This window comes from Diplotaxodon limnothrissa, linkage group LG3, assembly GCF_057381915.1.
Source record: "Diplotaxodon limnothrissa isolate DT_005_m linkage group LG3, D_limnothrissa_male_GT1.1, whole genome shotgun sequence".
Classification (NCBI taxonomy): Eukaryota; Metazoa; Chordata; class Actinopteri; order Cichliformes; family Cichlidae; genus Diplotaxodon; species Diplotaxodon limnothrissa.
Genome location: NC_140598.1, coordinates 68,578,420 through 68,595,501, shown reverse-complemented (window position 1 = coordinate 68,595,501; position 17,082 = coordinate 68,578,420). Strand labels below are relative to the sequence as shown.

Below are 17,082 nucleotides of genomic sequence, written 5' to 3'. Positions count from 1 at the left end.
TTTGGTGAAGATGGCCTCAGCCAGAAGCGCAGGGCCTGGTGTGATGTGAGTGGCCTGAGCAAGAGCCACAGGCCCTGGTGTGGTGTAAGTGGCCTCAGCCAGCAGCCACAGGCCCTGGTGTGGTGTAAGTGGCCTCAGCCAGAAGCCACAGGCACTGGTGTGGTGTAAGTGGCCTCAGCCAGCAGCCACAGGCACTGGTGTGGTGTAAGTGGCCCCAGCCGGTCACTCAGGCCCTGGTGTGGTGTAGGTGGCATCAGCTAGCAGCACAAGACATTGGAAAAGAGCCAAAAGCAGTGTTGTTAATGTGCCCTCATTAATGGGCAGATGCTTTTGGTCTTTTAATACACCCCTTCTCTGTTTCAAAAGCGGTTCAATGACATGAAAAGGAAAGGCTTACAGCACCAGGTATTCCCAGGCAGTCTCCCATCCAAGTACTAACCAAGCCCAGCCCTGCTTAGCTTGCGAGATCAGACGAGGTCGGGCGTGCTCAGGGTGGTATGGCCGTAAGCTGCTGGCCCCAGCACAATGTCTCAATTTATGGATTCAAGTGATTAGGTGGCAAGTACCTGAAGTTACGAAGACAATCCTATAACCATACCTGCATGTTTGCATAATACCCTAACCCAAAGGCTCAGTTTGGCATTTATCCAACAGCACAGGCCCTGGATTGTTGAAGATGGCCTCAGGAACCAGCACAGGGCCTGGTGTGTTGTACATGGCCACAGCAAGCAGCACAGGGCCTGGTTTGGTGAAGATGGCCTCGGCCAGAAGCGCAGGGCCTGGTGTGATGTGAGTGGCCTGAGCAAGAGCCACAGGCCCTGGTGTGGTGTAAGTGGCCTCAGCCAGCAGCCACAGGCCCTGGTGTGGTGTAAGTCGCCTCAGCCAGAAGCCACAGGCACTGGTGTGGTGTAAGTGGCCTCAGCCAGCAGCAAAAGGGCCCTGGTGTGGTGTAAGTCGCCTCAGTCAGCAGCCACAGGCCCTGGTGTGGTGTAGGTGGCCTCAGCCAGCAGCCACAGGTCCTGGTGTGGTGTAAGTGGCCTCAGCCAGCAGCCACAGGCCCTGGTGTGGTGTAAGTGGCCTCAGCCAGCAGCCACAGGCCCTGATGTGGTGTAAGTGGCCTCAGCCAGTGCCACAGGCCCTGGTGTGGTGTAAGTGGCTGAGCAAGAGCCACAGACCCTGGTGTGGTGTAATTGGCCTCAATAGCAACTAATGCCCTGGTGTGGTGTAGGTGGCCTCAGCCAGCAGCCACAGGCCCTGGTGTGGTGTAAGTGGCCTCAGCCAGCAGCCACAGGCCCTGGTGTGGTGTAAGTGGCCTCAGCCAGAGCCACAGGCCCTGATGTGGTGTAAGTGGCCCCAGCCGGTCACTCAGGCCCTTGTGTGGTGTAGGTTGCATCAGCTAGCAGCACAAGACATTGGAAAAGAGCCAAAAGCAATGTCGTTAATAAGCCCTCATTAATGGGCAGATGCTTTTGGTCTTTTAATACACCCCTTCTCTGGATCAAAAGCGGTTCAATGACATGAAAATGAAAGGCTTACAGCACCAGGTATTCCCAGGCAGTCTCCCATCCAAGTACTAACCAAGCCCAGCCCTGCTTAGCTTCCGAGATCAGACGAGGTCGGGCGTGCTCAGGGTGGTATGGCCGTAAGCTGCTGGCCCCGGCACAATGTCTCAATTTATGGATTCAAGTGATTAGGTGGCAAGTACCTGAAGTTACGAAGACAATCCTATAACCATACCTGCATGTTTGCATAATAACCTAACCCAAAGGCTCAGTTTGGCATTTATCCAACAGCACAGGCCCTGGATTGTTGAAGATGGCCTCAGGAACCAGCACAGGGCCTGGTGTGTTGTACATGGCCACAGCAAGCAGCACAGGGCCTGGTTTGGTGAAGATGGCCTCGGCCAGAAGCGCAGGGCCTGGGGTGATGTGAGTGGCCTGAGCAAGAGCCACAGGCCCTGGTGTGGTGTAATTGGCCTCAATAGCAAATAAGGCCCTGGTGTGGTGTAAGTGGCCTGAGCAAGAGCCACAGGGCCTGGTTTGGTGAAGATGGCCTCGGCCAGAAGCGCAGGGCCTGGTGTGATGTGAGTGGCCTGAGCAAGAGCCACAGGCCCTGGTGTGGTGTAAGTGGCCTCAGCCAGCAGCCACAGGCCCTGGTGTGGTGTAAGTCGCCTCAGCCAGAAGCCACAGGCACTGGTGTGGTGTAAGTGGCCTCAGCCAGCAGCAAAAGGGCCCTGGTGTGGTGTAAGTCGCCTCAGTCAGCAGCCACAGGCCCTGGTGTGGTGTAGGTGGCCTCAGCCAGCAGCCACAGGCCCTGGTGTGGTGTAAGTGGCCTCAGCCAGTGCCACAGGCCCTGGTGTGGTGTAAGTGGCCTGAGCAAGAGCCACAGACCCTGGTGTGGTGTAATTGGCCTCAATAGCAAATAAGGCCCTGGTGTGGTGTAAGTGGCCTGAGCAAGAGCCACAGGGCCTGGTTTGGTGAAGATGGCCTCGGCCAGAAGCGCAGGGCCTGGTGTGATGTGAGTGGCCTGAGCAAGAGCCACAGGCCCTGGTGTGGTGTAAGTGGCCTCAGCCAGCAGCCACAGGCCCTGGTGTGGTGTAGGTGGCCTCAGCCAGCAGCCACAGGCCCTTGTGTGGTGTAAGTGGCCTCAGCCAGCAGCCACAGGCCCTGGTGTGGTGTAGGTGGCCTCAGCCAGCAGCCACAGGCCCTGGTGTGGTGTAAGTGGCCTCAGCCAGTGCCACAGGCCCTGGTGTGGTGTAAGTGGCCTGAGCAAGAGCCACAGACCCTGGTGTGGTGTAATTGGCCTCAATAGCAACTAAGGCCCTGGTGTGGTGTAGGTTGCCTCAGCCAGCAGCCACAGGCCCTGGTGTGGTGTAAGTGGCCTCAGCCAGAGCCACAGGCCCTGATGTGGTGTAAGTGGCCCCAGCCGGTCACTCAGGCCCTGGTGTGGTGTAGGTGGCATCAGCTAGCAGCACAAGACATTGGAAAAGAGCCAAAAGCAGTGTCGTTAATGTGCCCTCATTAATGGGTAGCTGCTTTTGGTCTTTTAATACACCCCTTCTCTGGATCAAAAGCGGTTCAATGACATGAAAATGAAACGCTTACAGCACCAGGTATTCCCAGGCAGTCTCCCATCCAAGTACTAACCAAGCCCAGCCCTGCTTAGCTTCCGAGATCAGACGAGGTCGGGCGTGCTCAGGGTGGTATGGCCGTAAGCTGCTGGCCCCGGCACAATGTCTCAATTTATGGATTCAAGTGATTAGGTGGCAAGTACCTGAAGTTACGAAGACAATCCTATAACCATACCTGCATGTTTGCATAATAACCTAACCCAAAGGCTCAGTTTGGCATTTATCCAACAGCACAGGCCCTGGATTGTTGAAGATGGCCTCAGGAACCAGCACAGGGCCTGGTGTGTTGTACATGGCCACAGCAAGCAGCACAGGGCCTGGTTTGGTGAAGATGGCCTCGGCCAGAAGCGCAGGGCCTGGTGTGATGTGAGTGGCCTGAGCAAGAGCCACAGGCCCTGGTGTGGTGTAATTGGCCTCAATAGCAAATAAGGCCCTGGTGTGGTGTAAGTGGCCTGAGCAAGAGCCACAGGGCCTGGTTTGGTGAAGATGGCCTCGGCCAGAAGCGCAGGGCCTGGTGTGATGTGAGTGGCCTGAGCAAGAGCCACAGGCCCTGGTGTGGTGTAAGTGGCCTCAGCCAGCAGCCACAGGCCCTGGTGTGGTGTAAGTCGCCTCAGCCAGAAGCCACAGGCACTGGTGTGGTGTAAGTGGCCTCAGCCAGCAGCAAAAGGGCCCTGGTGTGGTGTAAGTCGCCTCAGTCAGCAGCCACAGGCCCTGGTGTGGTGTAGGTGGCCTCAGCCAGCAGCCACAGGCCCTGGTGTGGTGTAAGTGGCCTCAGCCAGTGCCACAGGCCCTGGTGTGGTGTAAGTGGCCTGAGCAAGAGCCACAGACCCTGGTGTGGTGTAATTGGCCTCAATAGCAAATAAGGCCCTGGTGTGGTGTAAGTGGCCTGAGCAAGAGCCACAGGGCCTGGTTTGGTGAAGATGGCCTCGGCCAGAAGCGCAGGGCCTGGTGTGATGTGAGTGGCCTGAGCAAGAGCCACAGGCCCTGGTGTGGTGTAAGTGGCCTCAGCCAGCAGCCACAGGCCCTGGTGTGGTGTAGGTGGCCTCAGCCAGCAGCCACAGGCCCTTGTGTGGTGTAAGTGGCCTCAGCCAGCAGCCACAGGCCCTGGTGTGGTGTAGGTGGCCTCAGCCAGCAGCCACAGGCCCTGGTGTGGTGTAAGTGGCCTCAGCCAGAAGCGCAGGGCCTGGTGTGATGTGAGTGGCCTGAGCAAGAGCCACAGGCCCTGGTGTGGTGTAAGTGGCCTCAGCCAGCAGCCACAGGCCCTGGTGTGGTGTAAGTGGCCTCAGCCAGAAGCCACAGGCACTGGTGTGGTGTAAGTGGCCTCAGCCAGCAGCCACAGGCACTGGTGTGGTGTAAGTGGCCCCAGCCGGTCACTCAGGCCCTGGTGTGGTGTAGGTGGCATCAGCTAGCAGCACAAGACATTGGAAAAGAGCCAAAAGCAGTGTTGTTAATGTGCCCTCATTAATGGGCAGATGCTTTTGGTCTTTTAATACACCCCTTCTCTGTTTCAAAAGCGGTTCAATGACATGAAAAGGAAAGGCTTACAGCACCAGGTATTCCCAGGCAGTCTCCCATCCAAGTACTAACCAAGCCCAGCCCTGCTTAGCTTGCGAGATCAGACGAGGTCGGGCGTGCTCAGGGTGGTATGGCCGTAAGCTGCTGGCCCCAGCACAATGTCTCAATTTATGGATTCAAGTGATTAGGTGGCAAGTACCTGAAGTTACGAAGACAATCCTATAACCATACCTGCATGTTTGCATAATACCCTAACCCAAAGGCTCAGTTTGGCATTTATCCAACAGCACAGGCCCTGGATTGTTGAAGATGGCCTCAGGAACCAGCACAGGGCCTGGTGTGTTGTACATGGCCACAGCAAGCAGCACAGGGCCTGGTTTGGTGAAGATGGCCTCGGCCAGAAGCGCAGGGCCTGGTGTGATGTGAGTGGCCTGAGCAAGAGCCACAGGCCCTGGTGTGGTGTAAGTGGCCTCAGCCAGCAGCCACAGGCCCTGGTGTGGTGTAAGTCGCCTCAGCCAGAAGCCACAGGCACTGGTGTGGTGTAAGTGGCCTCAGCCAGCAGCAAAAGGGCCCTGGTGTGGTGTAAGTCGCCTCAGTCAGCAGCCACAGGCCCTGGTGTGGTGTAGGTGGCCTCAGCCAGCAGCCACAGGTCCTGGTGTGGTGTAAGTGGCCTCAGCCAGCAGCCACAGGCCCTGGTGTGGTGTAAGTGGCCTCAGCCAGCAGCCACAGGCCCTGATGTGGTGTAAGTGGCCTCAGCCAGTGCCACAGGCCCTGGTGTGGTGTAAGTGGCTGAGCAAGAGCCACAGACCCTGGTGTGGTGTAATTGGCCTCAATAGCAACTAATGCCCTGGTGTGGTGTAGGTGGCCTCAGCCAGCAGCCACAGGCCCTGGTGTGGTGTAAGTGGCCTCAGCCAGCAGCCACAGGCCCTGGTGTGGTGTAAGTGGCCTCAGCCAGAGCCACAGGCCCTGATGTGGTGTAAGTGGCCCCAGCCGGTCACTCAGGCCCTTGTGTGGTGTAGGTTGCATCAGCTAGCAGCACAAGACATTGGAAAAGAGCCAAAAGCAATGTCGTTAATAAGCCCTCATTAATGGGCAGATGCTTTTGGTCTTTTAATACACCCCTTCTCTGGATCAAAAGCGGTTCAATGACATGAAAATGAAAGGCTTACAGCACCAGGTATTCCCAGGCAGTCTCCCATCCAAGTACTAACCAAGCCCAGCCCTGCTTAGCTTCCGAGATCAGACGAGGTCGGGCGTGCTCAGGGTGGTATGGCCGTAAGCTGCTGGCCCCGGCACAATGTCTCAATTTATGGATTCAAGTGATTAGGTGGCAAGTACCTGAAGTTACGAAGACAATCCTATAACCATACCTGCATGTTTGCATAATAACCTAACCCAAAGGCTCAGTTTGGCATTTATCCAACAGCACAGGCCCTGGATTGTTGAAGATGGCCTCAGGAACCAGCACAGGGCCTGGTGTGTTGTACATGGCCACAGCAAGCAGCACAGGGCCTGGTTTGGTGAAGATGGCCTCGGCCAGAAGCGCAGGGCCTGGTGTGATGTGAGTGGCCTGAGCAAGAGCCACAGGCCCTGGTGTGGTGTAATTGGCCTCAATAGCAAATAAGGCCCTGGTGTGGTGTAAGTGGCCTGAGCAAGAGCCACAGGGCCTGGTTTGGTGAAGATGGCCTCGGCCAGAAGCGCAGGGCCTGGTGTGATGTGAGTGGCCTGAGCAAGAGCCACAGGCCCTGGTGTGGTGTAAGTGGCCTCAGCCAGCAGCCACAGGCCCTGGTGTGGTGTAAGTCGCCTCAGCCAGAAGCCACAGGCACTGGTGTGGTGTAAGTGGCCTCAGCCAGCAGCAAAAGGGCCCTGGTGTGGTGTAAGTCGCCTCAGTCAGCAGCCACAGGCCCTGGTGTGGTGTAGGTGGCCTCAGCCAGCAGCCACAGGCCCTGGTGTGGTGTAAGTGGCCTCAGCCAGTGCCACAGGCCCTGGTGTGGTGTAAGTGGCCTGAGCAAGAGCCACAGACCCTGGTGTGGTGTAATTGGCCTCAATAGCAAATAAGGCCCTGGTGTGGTGTAAGTGGCCTGAGCAAGAGCCACAGGGCCTGGTTTGGTGAAGATGGCCTCGGCCAGAAGCGCAGGGCCTGGTGTGATGTGAGTGGCCTGAGCAAGAGCCACAGGCCCTGGTGTGGTGTAGGTGGCCTCAGCCAGCAGCCACAGGCCCTTGTGTGGTGTAAGTGGCCTCAGCCAGCAGCCACAGGCCCTGGTGTGGTGTAGGTGGCCTCAGCCAGCAGCCACAGGCCCTGGTGTGGTGTAAGTGGCCTCAGCCAGTGCCACAGGCCCTGGTGTGGTGTAAGTGGCCTGAGCAAGAGCCACAGACCCTGGTGTGGTGTAATTGGCCTCAATAGCAACTAAGGCCCTGGTGTGGTGTAGGTTGCCTCAGCCAGCAGCCACAGGCCCTGGTGTGGTGTAAGTGGCCTCAGCCAGAGCCACAGGCCCTGATGTGGTGTAAGTGGCCCCAGCCGGTCACTCAGGCCCTGGTGTGGTGTAGGTGGCATCAGCTAGCAGCACAAGACATTGGAAAAGAGCCAAAAGCAGTGTCGTTAATGTGCCCTCATTAATGGGCAGCTGCTTTTGGTCTTTTAATACACCCCTTCTCTGGATCAAAAGCGGTTCAATGACATGAAAATGAAAGGCTTACAGCACCAGGTATTCCCAGGAAGTCTCCCATCCAAGTACTAACCAAGCCCAGCCCTGCTTAGCTTCCGAGATCAGACGAGGTCGGGCGTGCTCAGGGTGGTATGGCCGTAAGCTGCTGGCCCTAGCACAATGTCTCAATTTATGGATTCAAGTGATTAGGTGGCAAGTACCTGAAGTTACGAAGACAATCCTATAACCATACCTGCATGTTTGCATAATACCCTAACCCAAAGGCTCAGTTTGGCATTTATCCAACAGCACAGGCCCTGGATTGTTGAAGATGGCCTCAGGAACCAGCACAGGGCCTGGTGTGTTGTACATGGCCACAGCAAGCAGCACAGGGCCTGGTTTGGTGAAGATGGCCTCGGCCAGAAGCACAGGGCCTGGTGTGATGTGAGTGGCCTGAGCAAGAGCCACAGGCCCTTGTGTGGTGTAAGTGGCCTCAGCCAGCAGCCACAGGCCCTGGTGTGGTGTAGGTGGCCTCAGCCAGCAGCCACAGGCCCTGGTGTGGTGTAAGTGGCCTGAGCAAGAGCCACAGGCCCTGGTTTGGTGTAAGTGGCCTCAGCCAGCAGCCACAGGCCCTGGTGTGTTGTAAGTGGCCTCAGCCAGCAGCCACAGGCCCTGGTGTGGTGTAAGTGGCCTGAGCAAGAGCCACAGGCCCTGGTTTGGTGTAAGTGGCCTCAGCCAGCAGCCACAGGCCCTGGTGTGTTGTAAGTGGCCTCAGCCAGCAGCCACAGGCCCTGGTGTGGTCTAAGTGGCCTCAGCCAGTGCCACAGGCCCTGGTGTGGTGTAAGTGGCCTGAGCAAGAGCCACAGGCCCTGGTGTGGTGTAAGTGGCCTAAGCCAGAGCCACAGGCCCTGGTGTGGTGTAAGTGGCCTCAATAGCAAATAAGGCCCTGGTGTGGTGTAAGTGGCCTGAGCAAGAGCCACAGGGCCTGGTTTGGTGAAGATGGCCTCAGCCAGAAGCGCAGGGCCTGGTGTGATGTGAGTGGCCTGAGCAAGAGCCACAGGCCCTGGTGTGGTGTAAGTGGCCTCAGCCAGCAGCCACAGGCCCTGGTGTGGTGTAAGTGGCCTCAGCCAGAAGCCACAGGCACTGGTGTGGTGTAAGTGGCCTCAGCCAGCAGCCACAGGCACTGGTGTGGTGTAAGTGGCCCCAGCCGGTCACTCAGGCCCTGGTGTGGTGTAGGTGGCATCAGCTAGCAGCACAAGACATTGGAAAAGAGCCAAAAGCAGTGTTGTTAATGTGCCCTCATTAATGGGCAGATGCTTTTGGTCTTTTAATACACCCCTTCTCTGTTTCAAAAGCGGTTCAATGACATGAAAAGGTAAGGCTTACAGCACCAGGTATTCCCAGGCAGTCTCCCATCCAAGTACTAACCAAGCCCAGCCCTGCTTAGCTTGCGAGATCAGACGAGGTCGGGCGTGCTCAGGGTGGTATGGCCGTAAGCTGCTGGCCCCAGCACAATGTCTCAATTTATGGATTCAAGTGATTAGGTGGCAAGTACCTGAAGTTACGAAGACAATCCTATAACCATACCTGCATGTTTGCATAATACCCTAACCCAAAGGCTCAGTTTGGCATTTATCCAACAGCACAGGCCCTGGATTGTTGAAGATGGCCTCAGGAACCAGCACAGGGCCTGGTGTGTTGTACATGGCCACAGCAAGCAGCACAGGGCCTGGTTTGGTGAAGATGGCCTCGGCCAGAAGCGCAGGGCCTGGTGTGATGTGAGTGGCCTGAGCAAGAGCCACAGGCCCTGGTGTGGTGTAAGTGGCCTCAGCCAGCAGCCACAGGCCCTGGTGTGGTGTAAGTCGCCTCAGCCAGAAGCCACAGGCACTGGTGTGGTGTAAGTGGCCTCAGCCAGCAGCAAAAGGGCCCTGGTGTGGTGTAAGTCGCCTCAGTCAGCAGCCACAGGCCCTGGTGTGGTGTAGGTGGCCTCAGCCAGCAGCCACAGGCCCTGGTGTGGTGTACGTGGCCTCAGCCAGCAGCCACAGGCCCTGGTGTGGTGTAAGTGGCCTCAGCCAGCAGCCACAGGCCCTGGTGTGGTGTAAGTGGCCTCAGCCAGTGCCACAGGCCCTGGTGTGGTGTAAGTGGCCTGAGCAAGAGCCACAGACCCTGGTGTGGTGTAATTGGCCTCAATAGCAACTAATGCCCTGGTGTGGTGTAGGTGGCCTCAGCCAGCAGCCACAGGCCCTGGTGTGGTGTAAGTGGCCTCAGCCAGCAGCCACAGGCCCTGGTGTGGTGTAAGTGGCCTCAGCCAGAGCCACAGGCCCTGATGTGGTGTAAGTGGCCTGAGCAAGAGCCACAGGCCCTGGTGTGGTGTAAGTGGCCTGAGCAAGAGCCACAGGCCCTGGTGTGTTGTAAGTGGCCTCAGCCAGCAGCCACAGGCCCTGGTGTGGTGTAGGTGGCCTCAGCCAGAAGCCACAGGCCCTGGTGTGGTGTAAGTGGCCTGAGCAAGTGCCACAGGCCCTGGTGTGGTGTAATTGGCCTCAATAGCAACTAAGGCCCTGGTGTGGTGTAGGTGGCCTCAGCCAGCAGCCACAGGCCCTGGTGTGGTGTAAGTGGCCTCAGCCAGCAGCCACAGGCCCTGATGTGGTGTAAGTGGCCCCAGCCGGTCACTCAGGCCCTGGTGTGGTGTAGGTGGCATCAGCTAGCAGCACAAGACATTGGAAAACAGCCAAAAGCAATGTCGTTAATGTGCCCTCATTAATGGGGAGCTGCTTTTGGTCTTTTAATACACCCCTTCTCTGGATCAAAAGCGGTTCAATGACATGAAAATGAAAGGCTTACAGCACCAGATATTCCCAGGCAGTCTCCCATCCAAGTACTAACCAAGCCCAGCCCTGCTTAGCTTACGAGATCAGACGAGGTCGGGCGTGCTCAGGGTGGTATGGCCGTAAGATGCTGGCCCCAGCACAATGTCTCAATTTATGGATTCAAGTGATTAGGTGGCAAGTACCTGAAGTTACGAAGACAATCCTATAACCATACCTGCATGTTTGCATAATACCCTAACCCAAAGGCTCAGTTTGGCATTTATCCAACAGCACAGGCCCTGGATTGTTGAAGATGGCCACAGCAAGCAGCACAGGGCCTGGTTTGGTGAAGATGGCCTCGGCCAGAAGCGCAGGGCCTGGTGTGATGTGAGTGGCCTGAGCAAGAGCCACAGGCCCTGGTGTGGTGTAAGTGGCCTCAGCCAGCAGCCACAGGCCCTGGTGTGGTGTAAGTCGCCTCAGCCAGAAGCCACAGGCACTGGTGTGGTGTAAGTGGCCTCAGCCAGCAGCAAAAGGGCCCTGGTGTGGTGTAAGTCGCCTCAGTCAACAGCCACAGGCCCTGGTGTGGTGTAGGTGGCCTCAGCCAGCAGCCACAGGCCCTGGTGTGGTGTAAGTGGCCTCAGCCAGCAGCCACAGGCCCTGGTGTGGTGTAAGTGGCCTCAGCCAGCAGCCACAGGCCCTGGTGTGGTGTAAGTGGCCTCAGCCAGTGCCACAGGCCCTGGTGTGGTGTAAGTGGCCTGAGCAAGAGCCACAGACCCTGGTGTGGTGTAATTGGCCTCAATAGCAACTAATGCCCTGGTGTGGTGTAGGTGGCCTCAGCCAGCAGCCACAGGCCCTGGTGTGGTGTAAGTGGCCTCAGCCAGCAGCCACAGGCCCTGGTGTGGTGTAAGTGGCCTCAGCCAGCAGCCACAGGCCCTGGTGTGGTGTAAGTGGCCTCAGCCAGTGCCACAGGCCCTGGTGTGGTGTAAGTGGCCTGAGCAAGAGCCACAGACCCTGGTGTGGTGTAATTGGCCTCAATAGCAACTAATGCCCTGGTGTGGTGTAGGTGGCCTCAGCCAGCAGCCACAGGCCCTGGTGTGGTGTAAGTGGCCTCAGCCAGCAGCCACAGGCCCTGGTGTGGTGTAAGTGGCCTCAGCCAGAGCCACAGGCCCTGATGTGGTGTAAGTGGCCCCAGCCGGTCACTCAGGCCCTTGTGTGGTGTAGGTTGCATCAGCTAGCAGCACAAGACATTGGAAAAGAGCCAAAAGCAATGTCGTTAATGTGCCCTCATTAATGGGCAGATGCTTTTGGTCTTTTAATACACCCCTTCTCTGGATCAAAAGCGGTTCAATGACATGAAAATGAAAGGCTTACAGCACCAGGTATTCCCAGGCAGTCTCCCATCCAAGTACTAACCAAGCCCAGCCCTGCTTAGCTTCCGAGATCAGACGAGGTCGGGCGTGCTCAGGGTGGTATGGCCGTAAGCTGCTGGCCGTAAGCTGCTGGCGCCAGCACAATGTCTCAATTTATGGATTCAAGTGATTAGGTGGCAAGTACCTGAAGTTACGAAGACAATCCTATAACCATACCTGCATGTTTGCATAATACCCTAACCCAAAGGCTCAGTTTGGCATTTATCCAACAGCACAGGCCCTGGATTGTTGAAGATGGCCTCAGGAACCAGCACAGGGCCTGGTGTATTGTACATGGCCACAGCAAGCAGCACAGGGCCTGGTTTGGTGAAGATGGCCTCGGCCAGAAGCACAGGGCCTGGTGTGATATGAGTGGCCTGAGCAAGAGCCACAGACCCTGGTGTGGTGTAATTGGCCTCAATAGCAACTAAGGCCCTGGTGTGGTGTAGGTGGCCTCAGCCAGCAGCCACAGGCCCTGGTGTGGTGTAAGTGGCCTCAGCCAGCAGCCACAGGCCCTGATGTGGTGTAAGTGGCCCCAGCCGGTCACTCAGGCCCTGGTGTGGTGTAGGTGGCATCAGCTAGCAGCACAAGACATTGGAAAAGAGCCAAAAGCAATGTCGTTAATGTGCCCTCATTAATGGGGAGCTGCTTTTGGTCTTTTAATACACCCCTTCTCTGGATCAAAAGCGGTTCAATGACATGAAAATCAAAGGCTTACAGCACCAGGTATTCCCAGGCAGTCTCCCATCCAAGTACTAACCAAGCCCAGCCCTGCTTAGCTTCCGAGATCAGACGAGGTCGGGCGTGCTCAGGGTGGTATGGCCGTAAGCCGCTGGCCCCAGCACAATGTCTCAATTTATGGATTCAAGTGATTAGGTGGCAAGTACCTGAAGTTACGAAGACAATCCTATAACCATAACTGCATGTTTGCATAATACCCTAACCCAAAGGCTCAGTTTGGCATTTATCCAACAGCACAGGCCCTGGATTGTTGAAGATGGCCTCAAGAACCAGCACAGGACCTGGTGTGTTTTACATGGCCACAGCAAGCAGCACAGGGCCTGGTTTGGTGAAGATGGCCTCAGCAAGCAGCCACAGGCCCTGGTTTGGTGTAAGTGGCCTCAGCCAGCAGCCACAGGCCCTGGTGTGTTGTAAGTGGCCTCAGCCAGCAGCCACAGGCCCTGGTGTGGTCTAAGTGGCCTCAGCCAGTGCCACAGGCCCTGGTGTGGTGTAAGTGGCCTGAGCAAGAGCCACAGGCCCTGGTGTGGTGTAAGTGGCCTCAGCCAGCAGCCACAGGCCCTGGTGTGGTGTAAGTGGCCTCAGCCAGCAGCCACAGGCCCTGGTGTGGTGTAAGTGGCCTCAGCCAGTGCCACAGGCCCTGGTGTGGTGTAAGTGGCCTGAGCAAGAGCCACAGACCCTGGTGTGGTGTAATTGGCCTCAATAGCAACTAATGCCCTGGTGTGGTGTAGGTGGCCTCAGCCAGCAGCCACAGGCCCTGGTGTGGTGTAAGTGGCCTCAGCCAGCAGCCACAGGCCCTGGTGTGGTGTAAGTGGCCTCAGCCAGAGCCACAGGCCCTGATGTGGTGTAGGTGGCCTCAGCCAGCAGCCACAGGCCCTGGTGTGGTGTAAGTGGCCTCAGCCAGTGCCACAGGCCCTGGTGTGGTGTAAGTGGCCTGAGCAAGAGCCACAGACCCTGGTGTGGTGTAATTGGCCTCAATAGCAACTAAGGCCCTGGTGTGGTGTAGGTTGCCTCAGCCAGCAGCCACAGGCCCTGGTGTGGTGTAAGTGGCCTCAGCCAGAGCCACAGGCCCTGATGTGGTGTAAGTGGCCCCAGCCGGTCACTCAGGCCCTGGTGTGGTGTAGGTGGCATCAGCTAGCAGCACAAGACATTGGAAAAGAGCCAAAAGCAGTGTCGTTAATGTGCCCTCATTAATGGGTAGCTGCTTTTGGTCTTTTAATACACCCCTTCTCTGGATCAAAAGCGGTTCAATGACATGAAAATGAAACGCTTACAGCACCAGGTATTCCCAGGCAGTCTCCCATCCAAGTACTAACCAAGCCCAGCCCTGCTTAGCTTCCGAGATCAGACGAGGTCGGGCGTGCTCAGGGTGGTATGGCCGTAAGCTGCTGGCCCCGGCACAATGTCTCAATTTATGGATTCAAGTGATTAGGTGGCAAGTACCTGAAGTTACGAAGACAATCCTATAACCATACCTGCATGTTTGCATAATAACCTAACCCAAAGGCTCAGTTTGGCATTTATCCAACAGCACAGGCCCTGGATTGTTGAAGATGGCCTCAGGAACCAGCACAGGGCCTGGTGTGTTGTACATGGCCACAGCAAGCAGCACAGGGCCTGGTTTGGTGAAGATGGCCTCGGCCAGAAGCGCAGGGCCTGGTGTGATGTGAGTGGCCTGAGCAAGAGCCACAGGCCCTGGTGTGGTGTAATTGGCCTCAATAGCAAATAAGGCCCTGGTGTGGTGTAAGTGGCCTGAGCAAGAGCCACAGGGCCTGGTTTGGTGAAGATGGCCTCGGCCAGAAGCGCAGGGCCTGGTGTGATGTGAGTGGCCTGAGCAAGAGCCACAGGCCCTGGTGTGGTGTAAGTGGCCTCAGCCAGCAGCCACAGGCCCTGGTGTGGTGTAAGTCGCCTCAGCCAGAAGCCACAGGCACTGGTGTGGTGTAAGTGGCCTCAGCCAGCAGCAAAAGGGCCCTGGTGTGGTGTAAGTCGCCTCAGTCAGCAGCCACAGGCCCTGGTGTGGTGTAGGTGGCCTCAGCCAGCAGCCACAGGCCCTGGTGTGGTGTAAGTGGCCTCAGCCAGTGCCACAGGCCCTGGTGTGGTGTAAGTGGCCTGAGCAAGAGCCACAGACCCTGGTGTGGTGTAATTGGCCTCAATAGCAAATAAGGCCCTGGTGTGGTGTAAGTGGCCTGAGCAAGAGCCACAGGGCCTGGTTTGGTGAAGATGGCCTCGGCCAGAAGCGCAGGGCCTGGTGTGATGTGAGTGGCCTGAGCAAGAGCCACAGGCCCTGGTGTGGTGTAAGTGGCCTCAGCCAGCAGCCACAGGCCCTGGTGTGGTGTAGGTGGCCTCAGCCAGCAGCCACAGGCCCTTGTGTGGTGTAAGTGGCCTCAGCCAGCAGCCACAGGCCCTGGTGTGGTGTAGGTGGCCTCAGCCAGCAGCCACAGGCCCTGGTGTGGTGTAAGTGGCCTCAGCCAGAAGCGCAGGGCCTGGTGTGATGTGAGTGGCCTGAGCAAGAGCCACAGGCCCTGGTGTGGTGTAAGTGGCCTCAGCCAGCAGCCACAGGCCCTGGTGTGGTGTAAGTGGCCTCAGCCAGAAGCCACAGGCACTGGTGTGGTGTAAGTGGCCTCAGCCAGCAGCCACAGGCACTGGTGTGGTGTAAGTGGCCCCAGCCGGTCACTCAGGCCCTGGTGTGGTGTAGGTGGCATCAGCTAGCAGCACAAGACATTGGAAAAGAGCCAAAAGCAGTGTTGTTAATGTGCCCTCATTAATGGGCAGATGCTTTTGGTCTTTTAATACACCCCTTCTCTGTTTCAAAAGCGGTTCAATGACATGAAAAGGAAAGGCTTACAGCACCAGGTATTCCCAGGCAGTCTCCCATCCAAGTACTAACCAAGCCCAGCCCTGCTTAGCTTGCGAGATCAGACGAGGTCGGGCGTGCTCAGGGTGGTATGGCCGTAAGCTGCTGGCCCCAGCACAATGTCTCAATTTATGGATTCAAGTGATTAGGTGGCAAGTACCTGAAGTTACGAAGACAATCCTATAACCATACCTGCATGTTTGCATAATACCCTAACCCAAAGGCTCAGTTTGGCATTTATCCAACAGCACAGGCCCTGGATTGTTGAAGATGGCCTCAGGAACCAGCACAGGGCCTGGTGTGTTGTACATGGCCACAGCAAGCAGCACAGGGCCTGGTTTGGTGAAGATGGCCTCGGCCAGAAGCGCAGGGCCTGGTGTGATGTGAGTGGCCTGAGCAAGAGCCACAGGCCCTGGTGTGGTGTAAGTGGCCTCAGCCAGCAGCCACAGGCCCTGGTGTGGTGTAAGTCGCCTCAGCCAGAAGCCACAGGCACTGGTGTGGTGTAAGTGGCCTCAGCCAGCAGCAAAAGGGCCCTGGTGTGGTGTAAGTCGCCTCAGTCAGCAGCCACAGGCCCTGGTGTGGTGTAGGTGGCCTCAGCCAGCAGCCACAGGTCCTGGTGTGGTGTAAGTGGCCTCAGCCAGCAGCCACAGGCCCTGGTGTGGTGTAAGTGGCCTCAGCCAGCAGCCACAGGCCCTGATGTGGTGTAAGTGGCCTCAGCCAGTGCCACAGGCCCTGGTGTGGTGTAAGTGGCTGAGCAAGAGCCACAGACCCTGGTGTGGTGTAATTGGCCTCAATAGCAACTAATGCCCTGGTGTGGTGTAGGTGGCCTCAGCCAGCAGCCACAGGCCCTGGTGTGGTGTAAGTGGCCTCAGCCAGCAGCCACAGGCCCTGGTGTGGTGTAAGTGGCCTCAGCCAGAGCCACAGGCCCTGATGTGGTGTAAGTGGCCCCAGCCGGTCACTCAGGCCCTTGTGTGGTGTAGGTTGCATCAGCTAGCAGCACAAGACATTGGAAAAGAGCCAAAAGCAATGTCGTTAATAAGCCCTCATTAATGGGCAGATGCTTTTGGTCTTTTAATACACCCCTTCTCTGGATCAAAAGCGGTTCAATGACATGAAAATGAAAGGCTTACAGCACCAGGTATTCCCAGGCAGTCTCCCATCCAAGTACTAACCAAGCCCAGCCCTGCTTAGCTTCCGAGATCAGACGAGGTCGGGCGTGCTCAGGGTGGTATGGCCGTAAGCTGCTGGCCCCGGCACAATGTCTCAATTTATGGATTCAAGTGATTAGGTGGCAAGTACCTGAAGTTACGAAGACAATCCTATAACCATACCTGCATGTTTGCATAATAACCTAACCCAAAGGCTCAGTTTGGCATTTATCCAACAGCACAGGCCCTGGATTGTTGAAGATGGCCTCAGGAACCAGCACAGGGCCTGGTGTGTTGTACATGGCCACAGCAAGCAGCACAGGGCCTGGTTTGGTGAAGATGGCCTCGGCCAGAAGCGCAGGGCCTGGTGTGATGTGAGTGGCCTGAGCAAGAGCCACAGGCCCTGGTGTGGTGTAATTGGCCTCAATAGCAAATAAGGCCCTGGTGTGGTGTAAGTGGCCTGAGCAAGAGCCACAGGGCCTGGTTTGGTGAAGATGGCCTCGGCCAGAAGCGCAGGGCCTGGTGTGATGTGAGTGGCCTGAGCAAGAGCCACAGGCCCTGGTGTGGTGTAAGTGGCCTCAGCCAGCAGCCACAGGCCCTGGTGTGGTGTAAGTCGCCTCAGCCAGAAGCCACAGGCACTGGTGTGGTGTAAGTGGCCTCAGCCAGCAGCAAAAGGGCCCTGGTGTGGTGTAAGTCGCCTCAGTCAGCAGCCACAGGCCCTGGTGTGGTGTAGGTGGCCTCAGCCAGCAGCCACAGGCCCTGGTGTGGTGTAAGTGGCCTCAGCCAGTGCCACAGGCCCTGGTGTGGTGTAAGTGGCCTGAGCAAGAGCCACAGAC

General features: G+C 57.1%; 8 non-coding genes and 5 pseudogenes across 8 annotated transcripts; all 13 read right to left on the bottom strand.

Annotated features, from left to right (window-relative positions):
* Positions 1–390: 390 nt before the first annotated feature.
* LOC146637281 (5S ribosomal RNA) lies at positions 391–509 on the bottom strand (annotated as a pseudogene).
* A 1,020-nt stretch (positions 510–1,529) lies between these two features.
* LOC146637280 (5S ribosomal RNA) lies at positions 1,530–1,648 on the bottom strand. Its single transcript, XR_014905842.1, has one exon. It is a non-coding gene; the product is annotated as a 5S ribosomal RNA (ribosomal RNA).
* A 1,449-nt stretch (positions 1,649–3,097) lies between these two features.
* LOC146637279 (5S ribosomal RNA) lies at positions 3,098–3,216 on the bottom strand. Its single transcript, XR_014905530.1, has one exon. It is a non-coding gene; the product is annotated as a 5S ribosomal RNA (ribosomal RNA).
* Positions 3,217–4,668: 1,452 nt separating this feature from the next.
* Positions 4,669–4,787, bottom strand: LOC146637278 (5S ribosomal RNA; annotated as a pseudogene).
* Positions 4,788–5,807: 1,020 nt separating this feature from the next.
* LOC146637277 (5S ribosomal RNA) lies at positions 5,808–5,926 on the bottom strand. Its single transcript, XR_014905841.1, has one exon. It is a non-coding gene; the product is annotated as a 5S ribosomal RNA (ribosomal RNA).
* Positions 5,927–7,335: 1,409 nt separating this feature from the next.
* Positions 7,336–7,454, bottom strand: LOC146637276 (5S ribosomal RNA). The gene has a single exon (XR_014905659.1). It is a non-coding gene; the product is annotated as a 5S ribosomal RNA (ribosomal RNA).
* Positions 7,455–8,669: 1,215 nt separating this feature from the next.
* On the bottom strand, positions 8,670–8,788 carry LOC146637275 (5S ribosomal RNA; annotated as a pseudogene).
* A 1,336-nt stretch (positions 8,789–10,124) lies between these two features.
* Positions 10,125–10,243, bottom strand: LOC146637274 (5S ribosomal RNA; annotated as a pseudogene).
* Positions 10,244–11,461: 1,218 nt separating this feature from the next.
* On the bottom strand, positions 11,462–11,580 carry LOC146637273 (5S ribosomal RNA). Its single transcript, XR_014905840.1, has one exon. It is a non-coding gene; the product is annotated as a 5S ribosomal RNA (ribosomal RNA).
* A 637-nt stretch (positions 11,581–12,217) lies between these two features.
* LOC146637272 (5S ribosomal RNA) lies at positions 12,218–12,336 on the bottom strand. The gene has a single exon (XR_014905839.1). It is a non-coding gene; the product is annotated as a 5S ribosomal RNA (ribosomal RNA).
* A 1,175-nt stretch (positions 12,337–13,511) lies between these two features.
* LOC146637271 (5S ribosomal RNA) lies at positions 13,512–13,630 on the bottom strand. Its single transcript, XR_014905529.1, has one exon. It is a non-coding gene; the product is annotated as a 5S ribosomal RNA (ribosomal RNA).
* A 1,452-nt stretch (positions 13,631–15,082) lies between these two features.
* On the bottom strand, positions 15,083–15,201 carry LOC146637270 (5S ribosomal RNA; annotated as a pseudogene).
* Positions 15,202–16,221: 1,020 nt separating this feature from the next.
* On the bottom strand, positions 16,222–16,340 carry LOC146637269 (5S ribosomal RNA). The gene has a single exon (XR_014905838.1). It is a non-coding gene; the product is annotated as a 5S ribosomal RNA (ribosomal RNA).
* Between the last annotated feature and the right edge of the window lie 742 nt (positions 16,341–17,082).